The 11745-nt window shown below is 46.7% G+C and overlaps 1 non-coding gene across 1 annotated transcript; it reads left to right on the top strand.

The window, feature by feature from the left end:
* Positions 1-9518: 9518 nt before the first annotated feature.
* Positions 9519-9627, top strand: LOC150020581 (U6 spliceosomal RNA). The gene has a single exon (XR_016513925.1). It is a non-coding gene; the product is annotated as a U6 spliceosomal RNA (small nuclear RNA).
* Positions 9628-11745: the final 2118 nt, after the last annotated feature.

Here is an 11745-nt window from a genome sequence, read left to right as displayed (position 1 = left end):
AATTTTTGAAAATATAGAAAACTCATTATTCCCTGTAAGTATTCAGGATGCCTGCTTTTTTATGCAGCTGTGGAAAGAATGTAAGATGTTTTAATATATTCTTTGTTAATCTGAGAACTTGTTATTGAATCATTTTCGTCATGTTGGGAAGGGAGGGAGGAACACCATAAAACACGTGTTTTTATTAAGGTAAGCAATGGAGGTAACAGTGCACATTTTTTATAGTAGTTTCTCAAGATTAACAGAATATTTACCTTCAAAACTGGTATGGTTAGTATGCATTTATAATTTTACCAAAATATACAACTAACACTTCAGCAGTGATGCCATGTGCATTTGTGGGAAGGTTAAGTGGTTCTTGGTTTTCTGATCTATTACGGGTTGTAATAGCCTTCTCTTTAAAAATATGCCCCAGCACTTAATAGGAGATACTGTAATCCATACACAGCACCCCGTGGTGCTGAGAATAGAAACAAGCAAGAATAAAACAGGTCCTTTCGTGGCAGCGAGGGGTGTTTTCATCTGCAGGTCAGGACAGGGTGAGGGAGAGACAATTAACTCATCTGAAGTCGGCCTTTGTTCCCTCAAATTTGTGTTGTGTGTGTGTGTACATGTGTGCAACTGTAATCTGGAACTCTAGGAAGTAAAATTATTTGAATTTCCTTACTACGAAAATAATTAGATGTCATTCATAACAAGTTTCTCTATAAATTGCACTAATTAATATTGGAATATTATAAGTCAGTTTCATCAATTTCTGATATCAATGTTTTTGTAATATTGTGAAAAACATTGACTTAAATAATATACATTCTTTACTAAGTTCTTTAACACTGGTCTTTTTAAGTTTTAAAGATAGGTTTTTCTCTTATGGCTTTAGCACTTTAAGAAGTTTTATGTTTGCCTAATTTTTAACATGTTTGTTCAGTGTTTCTCAGTGTTCTCTGGCTGTGGCCATTCCACGCAACCAGGAGGAAACCGAACAGTGAGTTCATGTCAGGCTTTTAAAAAATTCCTTTTGGAGACAGTCATTTGGGAACCAAAGTACTTTAGTGTAAATCTGTAAAATAATTGAATTGAGTGCTTTTGGTCATTTGTTAATGCTGTCCAGATTTTCCAGTTGTGCTCCTTTAGTACTGATTTCCAAAAAGTGATAATTTCTTATAGAGATTAATCCAAGACTGTTTCAAAACTTTCATTGAATAAATGCTTATTGATAAAAGAAAAACAAATGTGGTTTTATAATTGTGTATATTTTGTTGTTATATCTTTAGCAGAATAAATCATTTGATTTTATTTAGAAATAAGCTTTTTTTGGAATGAAAATTCATATTCAAATAGGGTTTCTGTGGAGTGTTAATCCATTGCTTGTATCCAATTCTGTTGTCTGTTTACTTTGCTTAAATCTTGACTAAGAATGATGGGAGTCAATAAATTTGTACTGTATTTTGTTTTGAGTACCAGTCTCATGGCAATGTTTTGGGCTTTGATGGTGATGATTAATAGCATTTGAACTTAGGAACGTGAAGATAAAATCCTTCTCTGTGGCTAATATGAATAGCCACCTACAAGCTGTAAGAGAGATTTAATTTTCCCCAACACTTCCAGGTTGCTTGCAGAATTGCGTACACGAAAGCTTCACTAATTTGGGGACCACAAATATAACTAAAGCCACATGAGCAGCAGCCTGCCTTACCTACTTTCTTCTTTACTGTTCAAATTAGCATTTTTGTAAATGGTTATGCAGGTAAATGCGTAAGAAAAGTGTTGAAGTGCCCTACATCGACATTTCAGCACAGCAACGGAGAAGCTAGTCTTTCCTAGTGTCCGGGCTTTGTGTTGTAGCATCTGTCTTCCTTCCACTGTGGTGCTTCCGTCACACCGGCCTACAGTCCCTCGGTTACCGTGGGTCAGCTCTCCCTGGGAAGTGAGGAGCTGAGCTGTGGAGCTCAGGTCGCCACCACCACGCTGGCTGGGGAGCCAGGGAAGAAGAGGCGGATCGGGACGGCCGCTACTGATTCCTTCCCTGTGAGAGTGCCCTTGCCTTCAGACGGTTTCCGTTTCCTTGCCTGACACCCTAAACTAGGCTTTCTGGGGAACCTCTGGCTAAAAGTTTCTTGAACACACTGCACCAGGAATAAATGGCACAATCTTTATTTGAATCTCCTTTAGCCCTTCTCTTCAATTTGCCACCAGATAATTTTGTTCTAAAAGCTTACAGGTGTCCTTTCTTCTAACAACAAGCTTTCCAGGTTTTAGGATTGTTGTGTTTCTGTTGCATTGTCCTTGGTCTTAGACACACACTCAAGAACATGTCCAGAGCGTGATATTTTCACCCAGCCAGAGAGGCTAAGTCTTGGCTCCATTAACACCCATTCAGCAGCAGGCGTTCTTGGTATAAACCTTGTCGAGAGAAAAACGTTCCCCCGTTGTCATAGAAGCACTTTGAAAATAAAGCACAGCGCAGCCCTGCTGTGCGTGGATTTAGGTGTCATGCTCTGCCATGGGCGCCCATCCTCAGCGGTGGGGTCCTGTGGTTGGTTAGTTGACCTCACCGTAAGGCAAGCCTGCATTTTGCCAGCTGAGTGTCTTAGCGAATGTTGTGGCATCTTCTAGGAAATACCTCCCAACACCTATTAACCCGCTCCTCACCCCAGCCCAAAGTAGTGCCTCCACCACCCGTGTTTCCAGAAAACCCTGGCATTGCCCAGTCACTGCTTTACTGATATGTGGTCTAAACTAGGGGTCCCCAACCCCCAGGCCACAGACCCATATCGTTCTGTGGCCTATTAGGAACCAGGCCTCAACGGAAGCTCGCCCGAACACAGCCTCCTGTCCTGATGCTACCCCCCCACCCCCCGTTTGTGGAAAAACGGGTACCTAGTGCCAAAAAGGTAGGGGACCATTGGAAACAAGACTGGGATGGGCCCACGGGCAGGGCCTGCTACTCAGCTTCATGTTTCCAAGGCCAGGCATAAGCAAGGGGCCTAATAAGTATTTGATAAATACAGCAAAGAACTCCTTGTCAGAGGCGAGAGACAACCAGCCTGCTTAAGCTATGATTAGAAGGACATTTCCTGAACGTCTCTGCATATTTTCCCCAGATTTTGATTCAGCTACTCAGAAACCCAGGGTGTTCTAATTTTTACGTGGTTCTCAGTGAGGTTGAGGAGGAATGGAAATATTCAGGTGGCTGGTCCTAGGTTGGCAAGTCCTTTGGCCTGTAAGTGTCATGCGCTCGTTTTGGGTGTGTGCGTGCTGTGAGGGTCACTGGCACTACTTAAGTGCCCATTGGGTCACCCCAGTGTAGCAAGTTGTCTCAATAAACTCATCACTAAACCTAAGAATAGTAATCACTAATTACTAGTTACTGCTAGTAGGAATAGCTGACAGTGCTTACTGTCACGTGAAGCATTGGGCACGTGCGTGTGTGTATTTATAAAGTAGCAACAGGCTGGTGTTCCTTCCGTATTATTTTTTACTTTTCCTCTCCCCCAACCTTCCCCATTCACAGCCCCATAATCTCTTGTCCCCTCAATCTGGGATATTCCTCAGTCTTGCCTTGACTTTCGTGGCCTCAATGATTTTGAAGATTATGGACCAGTCACCTTATAGAATGTTCCTTATTTGCAGTTTGTTTACTGTTTACTCATGATTAGACCCAAGTTAGGCATTTTTGTACCAGGATATCTATCACAGAGGCCATGTTCTTTTCACCCCAGCCTATGGGTGGCATGCGACTCTTCCTTGTCCCCCTATTGATGGTACTAATTTTAGCCACTTGACTAAAACCATTTCTGTCAGATTTCTCCACTATGCTTTTCACCCTTTGTAGTTAATAAGTACTTTGTGGGGAGATATTTTGAGACAGTCCATTCCTCATCTAAATTTTACCCACAAATTTTAGCATCTGGTGATGTTTCTTGGCTGAATTATTTTTATAGTCATTGCCAAATGGAGATTTTCCTCATACCTCCGTTCTCTCTTCATTTATTTGTGGGCTTTCTACTGCAAGAAAAAATATTCTGTTATTCTCATTCGTTTATTCATTTCTTTGAGTGTTGTGGATTCCTGGAATCCTAGTCTGTTCAATGAGTTGTAATCAGTTGCCATTACTTTTTAAGTTTTGATTCTCAAACTCTCCTAGATTTAGCCAGTGAGAGCATCGAACTGGCTTCTCTGATCTTTGACATGTCCCCTTTATTCTTTGAGTATTTTCTTACATTCTTACACAATAAGGTGCTCCAGACTTTTCTTGTTTGTTCCCTGCCAGAGCCCTGAAATAAGCCATTTCTCCAGGGAATCTGATGCCTTCTAGTGGAGAATATTGTCTGAAACCCAACAAACATTTGGGCATTATGTGTGCTCACAGTCCCTACAGTGGACAGACTTAGAGGGAAAGAAAGTGCGCGCACACACACCTGGATTTATTTCTGAATTGCCTAGACCTCTCTGCCAGAAGTCTGGTTTGGATCTTATTTATATCTTCTCTGCCTACACTTACCATGTTTTATCTTTCCTCTAGCTTCCTGAACATATGGAATACAGTTAGAACAACTTCCGTTTCTCAGTTGGCTTCAATTTCTTTCTTTCCCTCCCCATCCTGGGTAACGTTTTCCTGCCTCTTGGCATATCTGGTAATTTTTTGTTGGATGGCAAACATTGTGAACTTAACCGTGTGGTTCTGGCTACTTCTGTATCCCTACAAATGTTCTGAAATTTGTTTGGCGGGGGAGAGGGGGGCATAATTAACTTGCTGGGAGCAGTTCTATCCTTTCAGGTTTTGCTTTTATTATTTATTTATTTATTTATTAATCCTCACCCAAGGATATATTCATTGATTTTAGAGAGAGGAAGAGCGTGAGGGGCAGAGAGAAGCATTGATGTGAGAGAGAAATGTCAATCGGTTGCCTCTTGTATGCACCTTGAGCTGGGACCAAACACACAAACCAGGCATGTGCCCTGACGGGGAATCCAACCTGTGACCTTCCCGTGTATGGGACAATGCTCCAATCAAATGAGCCACCCAGCCAGGGCTAGGATTTACTTTTAAACTGCATTCAGTGGGATCGAAGCAACATTTAATCTAGAGCTAGTATTGCTCCATCCCTGAGGCAAACACACTCCTTCTACCCATGTCCCACGAATTATTTCAAGCGCTGTGTGAGCTCTGGGGATCGCTCATTCTAAGTGCTTTCCGGTGGCCTTTCCCTGGCCTCAGGAAGTTTCCTCGTGAGCGTATGTTGCTGGGTCCTCGGCTGCAGAGCCAAGGAGCCACTCAGAAAGCGGGCGCTCTAGCTCAGCTCCTCCGTCAGGGATGCTGCCGGTCTACCTCCTACCTTTCTCCTCTCTCACTGCTCACTGCTCCTTGTTGATTTGAAAATCATTTTTTCATGTAGTTTGTCTGCAATTTAGACATTTCATGGAAGCCCTTCTTCCCCTATCTTGGTCAGAAGTGGTACCGAAGCTCATTTTATTACCAACAGGTTAGCTAATGTTAGAAACAAGGTCATAGTGACTCCCAAACCAGTAGCAAAGTCATTGGTAACAAAAGGCAAATGTAATTGAAGGGTCTTAAGGGCAAATGTAATTAAAGGATCTCTGAGAAGGGAGTGGATAACATTAGCATATTCACAAATCACAATAGGGGCATTTAGATGAACGCGTTAGATTGTACCTCCGGAGTATCCAGTCATGGAGAAACGGGGAAGGAGGAGAGGGGAGGGGAAACTAGTTGCGTTAGGGTGGGGAAACTAAGACTATAAAACCAGGTTCCTTTGTCTACTTGGGGCGCACATTCTCCTGGCTATGAGGGTGTGCCCGGCTCTGCAGACTCGTGAATAAAGGCCTCGCTTTACTGCTCAAGTCCTGTGTCCCAGTTTTTATTGTGAGCGTTTCTCACACTAACATGCCCTAAGCCTCGAACACTGGGTGTTTGTGGGCGCTGTACACACACCGAACAACGTGCCGGTGGGAAATGTTTCCAAATTCCAAGTGTGGGAAGAGTCCATAGAGATTTTTTCAATCATGACCAAAAAAATCCCATAGACATCTCACTAAACCCAAACTAAATGTACCCCCTCCTCTGCTCACCTGTAGTCAGGCCTGAAACAGCCTGTGTTCCCCTCAGTACCAACCATCGTGAAAGGAGCTGTGGTGGAGGGGACGTTAGAATTAAAAGGGACACAGCTGTCTCTTGTGTCCAGCGTATGCTTGGTCATGTTTTTATAAACTCCGCCGTAGTAAGGTATTTATGACTCAGTACAAGGGAGGGGCCCCGGAGCCAGAGCGGCATTAGCTTCACAGTCAATCGACCTCTGTCTGTTTTATTCATTTGTGGTGGAAAACCTTGACTACGCCCTGCCATTAGACAGCCTTGATTTTGTCCAGGTCTTCAGGCCACCTGGGCGGCAAGGACGTGCTCTGTGGGAGAGGCTGAGTGGCCTTCGACCTGCTGGCCAGAGGACAGGTCATTGTTTTTGATTTTCAACGTTTTGGGTGACGAAGATGATGTGTAGATAAAATGGCAGACACACAAGACCTGCTTTTCTCTCTCAGGTGGTAAGGACATTGGGAAATCAGGAACAGAAATCTGGTGGGGAAGGAAGTGGAGGTTCGGTTCTAATGGTCTCGGTGATGGAAAGGAGGGTTTCACTGGCACTAAAGTTGGGTCTCCGAGTTGAGTCCACAGAGCTTGTTAAGGCCAGTTCTGTTCACAGAATCGAAGACCGATGATAGGTGAGTGAGTAGTGTGTAATGTTTGATGTTATTTTTGTCTGATTTCTCAGTGAAAGAATATAAGGTAGAAAAATACCCTACTAGCCCTTCCATAGAAAATAAAATGATTTAGCCCTGGCCGGGTTGCTCAGTTGGTTGGAGCACCGTCTTGTACACCAAAAGGTCACAGGTTTGACTCCCAGTAGGCAGCCCATTGATGTTTCTTTATATGTTGATGTCTCTCTCTCTCTCCCCTCCGCCACCCCGCCCTGCCCCCGTCTCTCTAAAATCAATAAAAATATATCCTCAGGTGAAGATTAAAAAAATAATTTACACCAAGTGCTGTTGGGTATCTAAGGGCCAGGCTCTGCTTCTAGCCCCTCACGCCCATATTTTAGAAAGATCAGGGAATGTTTCCTGAGTTTGTTTGTTTGCAATGAACAGTTGGAAAGGATTGTAGCCATCACTAAGAAAAGACTTGACACAATTCAGGAGCTGAAACTCTTTCCCTGGAAACCTATGCTGATTGGTCCAAAGAGTTACAGTTGGAAGAGTTCTAGAGCTGAGGAGCAGTCTCACAATGTGCACAATTTGGGAAATTTTGTTCATTGGAATAACCGTATTTCTAATGCTAAGGCTAGGACAGAGCACTAGAAATATGTCACCAATACGTGGTATTTTTTTAAATGCATGAAAGGCAGGGCCACATTATAATTCTTGTGGGCCCTGGAATTTTGAGGGGAATTTTCTTCCATAAAAATATTTAGATTAATTCTACTTTACAACTGCATTGACATAGAGAAAAATATAACCCAGGCTGGATTAAAAATTGGAACATTTTTCTTTGATCCTAAAAGCACAGTTTCTCCTCTCTGATTTTTAAAGAAATTAAAATACTCTTGTGGTCCCCCCCAAAAAGCATTTTTGTGGTTCCCTGAAAACACCATAGGCTCTAAACACTGTGCTTAATGGATAAGTCGGCCCCAATTAAAGGACGAAGTGAGGCAGGCAGGCGTGCACACCAGCCAAGGGAAACAGACCCCAGAGAGAGAGATGGCAACTTGGGCCTCCAAATCTCTGCTAGAAAATTTATTCAGTGGATGACAGCCTCCCAACATTTATGTGTGCTTTAGCCTGATAACTGAGATTAGGAATTCTATTGGGATTTTTGAAAAATTTTAAAAAATAAATAGAGTATTTTCATTTCTGACACATGATGAATTAGTTGCTCCAAGGAGATTTCTTACGTTGGGAGCACTTGGATTCTTATTCTTAATAAGACATATTTTCTGATGAATTACCAGATCTGTAAGAAGTAGGGGGATATTCTGAGCCCCCTCCCCACCCCCAAGAAGCTAACAAAACTCGGAGCCAGAGCCGGAGAGAGCTGGGCTGCCTGAGGACAGAGGTTCTGGGCATCACTAAGAACAGGGAGCCTTGGGTCAGTGACAGGTTTCAGGAACTGAGCATGGCTTTCTCATTGAGTGGGGTCTCTGCAGGGTAGGGGCTGACATCGTGGGCAGAAAACTGTTACATACCAGACTGCTCTCCTGGAAGTTTGCAAGGTTGGCTCCTGGCTCGATTCTGGGACCCTGGAGTCGGGGGGAGGGTTCTCTCTATTCTCTCAGAGGTGCTCGCTGTGCCTAAGCTGTATGTGCAGACAACGGGGTTTATGCTGAACATTTGCTGTTCCAAGAGTCAGGGACTTGAAAGCGTACGAGGCAGAAGGTGCCTACCGGCCGTATCGTGGCAAAAGTGCACGCTTGTTTCCAACCCAGCAGGTGTGGCGGCACCGTGTAGGCTGGTGGCTCTCAAACCTGGCTGGATATTAAAATCACCATGGAAACCGTTAAGAAACACAGGTGCCACATTCACAATAGTCCCAAACTGGGAGCAACCCGATGCCCATGGGCAGTAGAAGGGTTGCGTGGTGTGTCCACACCAGGGACTTCTGCTCAGCAGTGGGGACGGGTCAACCACAGCACACACAACACTGCAGGAACCCACAATGGCCGACGAAAGACAGGCAGACACCGAAGGGGACAGACGGTCTGACCCAGCTTACGAAGAGAACACAGCAGGCGGAACCCAGGCTGTGAGAACTCAGGATATGGTTACCTTTGGAGGGGTGAGGGACAGTGACGGGAAGGGAGTCTGCAGGGTCCTGGGTGCTGGACATGCTTTGGATCCTAATCTGGGTTCCAGGGCCGTGGCCCATTGGGGAAAACGCAGGGAGCTGAACCTATGATGAGTGCACTTCTCCTTATTAAACTTCAGTAAACATGCAAAAAGTAAACGTAAAGTAGGCAACACCAGGACCCACTGCGGACCAATCAGAAGTCCTCGCGTGGGCCCCAGTCATGAGGGACTTCGCCGTCTCTTCCGAGGACTGTACCAGATCTGAATGCGTAGCCAGGCTCCGGGACGGCTGCTTGCGAGCAGCGCCTCCCAGACTTCTGTGGAAATGCAAGTCCCGGGGACACCTTGAGAAAAGGCAGGTTCTGCCCTCCCAGGGATGGGCAGGGCCCAGGACTCTACATTCAGGTTCTCGCAAGAGCGAGCTCCCAGGCAAGGTCCACGCCTTCCGACGCAGGAGCAGCGAGGCCGCAAACCAATCTGTGTCCGGGAACCTGCATTTTAAACGAGCACCGGGTCAGGTTTGGAAAACACTGATCGATGTCCCGATCGTCTCTTCAGATGAGGAGTTCAGTAGAATTCACCATTTTTCTTCTAATGAGACGGTTGGCTTAAGGAATTTCAGAAGCTGCTTTTTAAAAATTAATTTTTGAAAAGATAGGAGAGTGCTCTCTTCGGCAGCACACATACACTAAAATTGGAACGATACAGAGAAGATTAGCATGGCCCCTGCGCAAGGATGACACGCAAATTCGTGAAGCATTCCATATTTTAAAAAATAAAAATAAGTAAAAAAAAAAAAAAAAAAAAAAAAAGATAGGAGGAGAAATCGGCCCCGGCAGGAGCACATTCCACGTGGGAGGGCTCAGAGCCCCGGGCAGACTTGCCTGAGAGCTGCAGCAGGAATGGGGAACTGGACGCCAGGACCCCAGAGACACCCCCTCATTTCCAGGAAGGTTCCACTGAGCTCCTGAGAACACACGACCAGCTGGAGACAGACCGAGACCTCCAGCATGTCCCTAAGTGGGTCCAGGAGCTGCGGACCCTGCTACTGTGGGTCCCATGTCACGCAGCAGGACGGATTGGGGGGCGGGGCGTTAGGGCCAGACAACAAGAGCCCTGGTGACTGCACTTGGGTCAGGTCTGCAGGCCCAGGTGCATCAACACAAAGATGCCGGAGAGCCTGCAGGTGAGCAGAGGTAGTTGTGTGGTCTCCCTCCTGAGACGGAGCACCCATTAATGGGGCCCCTTTTCTCTCCCACGCTGCCCCTGGGAAGGGTGCGTGGCTCTGTGATTGGCAGATTTGGAGGAGCAGGTGCATAACTAGGAAGGTGCCACCTGCGGGCAGGGGGGCTGCCCTGTCAGCCCTGCCTGGGTGTGTGTGCCTGGATCTACCTGATCTGGGGGTTCGGCATTAACAAACCAACTGGGCTAAGAGGTCTCAGGCCGAGTCCACCAGCACTGATGATGACAGTCTGCACCCTTGTTAACTCATTACTTCACTACCAGGTTAGCACCCTGGTTAGAAAGAGGCATGCTATCTTGGGGGCAGCCCTCTGAGATCCTCATAGAAGGTGCACATGAAAGGAGATTTTTTTTTTCTAGAAATTTCAGTCTGGTAATGTGGACATCGATCCCTGACCACAGTCTAGATCAGATCAGTCAGCAGACAGTTGGCAAAGATTTAGTAAACAGCGAAGACCCCAAGCCGGCAGTTCACTCAAATCAGCCCCCAGTGAACACCTGTGGGTTTCGAGTTCCAGAGCCATTGTCAGGCACCTTAGACGTGGCTTGTCCCAACAGAACTCGCCATCCACCCCCTCCAAGCTGCCCTCACCCTGCATTTCCATGAAGTATGTCACCCCGCCCTTGACGAGACCTGCCAGTCGTCCCGGCTCTTCCCTCCGTCTCACCCGGCCAGATTCCTCCGCAGGTGTCATCGAGGCCTCTGCCCCCTCGCGTCTCACGGTGGAACCCTGACAATTCAGTGCTCCCCACCCCACCCCAGTCAGAAGCACCCACTGCAAAGTGTCCTCGGAGGGGACTTCTCACAGGTTAACGTGTGCTGAAATCTCCCGGGCTCTGATGGAAACGCAGGTTTTCATTCCTCACATCTGGGGTGGGTGGGGCCTGAAAGTCTGTGTTTCTAACGAGCTCCTAGGTGGCGCCAAAGCTACCTGTCCCCAACTGCAGTGAACAGCGAGGCTCTGAGTGACATACCTACCCGACAACGCCTCCCCTGTGACCAAGTCCTCGGCCAGCTCCCCTTTGGAGAAAACCAAACTCTCTTCATGGCCACTTTGGGCCAGGCCCTGCCTTCACTGTCACACCCACCTCAGTCAGGTGCCAGCGAACCCTTTCACGGGGACCCAGCCCCAGCCCCAGCCGGAGCCACCGGCACAGTGGGTCCTGTTTCCTGGCCTTTGAACACGTTGTCTAGAATGTCTGTCCCTCCCACCCACTTCCTCTTCAGCCTTGTTTCTACTTACACTCAAGACCCAGGTCAACCTTCCCTGGCCTACAGCCAACCCCTCACAGAGTTGGGGTTCTCTCTCCTCTGCCTTCACACTTTGTGAACTACCTCCGTTAGCACACGTTTAGTAACTCCCCGTTTGGGAGTAACTTTGTCCATCCCACTAGGCTGTGAGCCTCTTGGGGGGGCCTTAGCCATCTCCCCAAAGAACAAGAGTTTGCTCCCCTGTGGTTGGTTCTTGGAAGCGATTCTGGGGAATAGGTGGAAGAGCAGGATGGGGAAGATGCTGTGGGCACCAGGGACCCCCTCTGCTGGGACCCTGTGCGGACAGGTGGAGGAGGGTCTGAGAAGGGAGACACCAAGAAGGGAACGTTTGCCCTTCATCTCCTGTCACCACTGGTCCAGGCTTGTCCCAGAGC

The sequence above is a fragment of the Furipterus horrens genome, unplaced genomic scaffold (assembly GCF_987537825.1).
Source record: "Furipterus horrens unplaced genomic scaffold, mFurHor1.1.pri manual_scaffold_1, whole genome shotgun sequence".
NCBI classification, from domain to species: Eukaryota; Metazoa; Chordata; class Mammalia; order Chiroptera; family Furipteridae; genus Furipterus; species Furipterus horrens.
The sequence above is the reverse complement of the archived record's forward strand: the minus strand, read 5'-3'. Positions and strand labels throughout refer to the sequence as shown.